This window comes from Myotis brandtii, unplaced genomic scaffold (assembly GCF_000412655.1).
Source record: "Myotis brandtii unplaced genomic scaffold, ASM41265v1 scaffold341, whole genome shotgun sequence".
In the NCBI taxonomy this organism is placed as follows: domain Eukaryota; kingdom Metazoa; phylum Chordata; class Mammalia; order Chiroptera; family Vespertilionidae; genus Myotis; species Myotis brandtii.
Window position 1 is genome coordinate 592,288 of NW_005363130.1, and position 1,487 is coordinate 593,774.

General features: G+C 35.0%; 1 protein-coding gene across 1 annotated transcript in view; it reads left to right on the forward strand.

Moving 5' to 3' along the window:
• LOC102261090 (MAM and LDL-receptor class A domain-containing protein 1) overlaps positions 1 to 1,487 on the forward strand; it is a gene marked incomplete at its 3' end in the record, with an annotated part of 431,828 nt that overhangs the window by 391,330 nt on the left and 39,011 nt on the right. The window lies entirely within an intron of this gene.

Here is a 1,487-nt window from a genome sequence, read left to right on the forward strand (position 1 = left end):
TATTTATTTATTTATTTATTTATTATTTATTTATTTATTTATCTTTATTGTCATGATTTATTAAACATCTAATTCCCAGAGATAGTCTAGGCTCAAAATTAGCAAAGAAAATTTTAGACAATTAAAGCCTTGTCCTTGTGCTCAATTGGTTTATATTTTGTTTCAATGGCGATTTCACTTTTTTTTTAAATCACTAGGGTTATGTTATATGTCATGTCATGTTATATGTACTACATTGGGATTATTCAGATATCATAATACTATACTATTAGTAGACCAACCTTAGACATTCAGAGGAGATAATAACATAAGTCTCTTAGACATTAATTTTTCTTTTATAAATGAAGAACTTGGTATAGGAATAGTTATAGTTAGTGCTCATATAATAATAATACTATAATAGAATTTTAAGTAGTCAAAATAATAGAATAATAGAATTTTTGAAATCTGACTGAATTTAGAAATTATCACTTTCCATCCATGCCCAATTCACTCCACAATTCCCTTCTCATATCCATCAGGGATAAGTGATTTTCCCCACATAGTCCTCCTTTCATCTCCCTTTTCCCTTTCCTTCTCCAAGTTATTTCAGCTCTTTAAAGGAAAGTGCAGTCTCAATAATTAAAAATATGAATAGAAGTTTGAAGGAATATTTAGAGCTATAAATCCAGGATTTCTATAAACTGTTCAGATTACATAAAATATAAAAAATGTTGTATACACGACAGGAGAGGTGGATTGAATTGAGTAGGATATTTTTTAAAATATATTTTTATTGATTCAGAAAGGAAGGCAAAGGGAGAGAGAGATAGAAGCATCAATGATGAGAGAGAATCATTGATTGGCTGCCTCATTTATGCCCTACACTGGGGATCAAGGCTGAAATCCAAGCATGTGCCCAGACCAGAAATCAAACCGTGATCTCCTGGTTCATTGGTTGATGCTCAATCACTGAGCAATGCTGGCTGTGTGGACATCTATAATAATAAAAGTGTAATAGGCTAATTAGACCAGACATCCTTCCAGATGACCTTCTGGATGAAGCCGGGGCTGTCAGGGAAGCCCAGGTCCTGGGTACCTGCCGGTGACCAGAGGGAAGCCAGGGTCCCGGGTGCCTGAAAGAAGCCGGTGCTGGCAGCTGGGGGAAGGAAGGCCTACTCTTGCATGAATTTCGTGCATGGGACCTCTCGTTTTTTAATAATGGCATCTCTGAAAATACCAAAACAAAGTTATTTTGACTTCTGCTAGTATTTCTTTTGGAAACACTGCAGTAGATTAATACTAGTATTCTGTTTTGATGATGTGCCCTATTTTTCTGTGTAATAAGATGCCCCCACTTTTCCAACCTCAAATTAAGAAATCAATATTTTAAACATTTTTCTGGTTTTCCTCTTAAGGCCTTCTTCTTTTTTGGCATCTTAAAGAGTTATTCTTCCTGTTTTCTCCACTGTCTGATCATACACTCAGTGGGAGGAGGTCCAAATTGT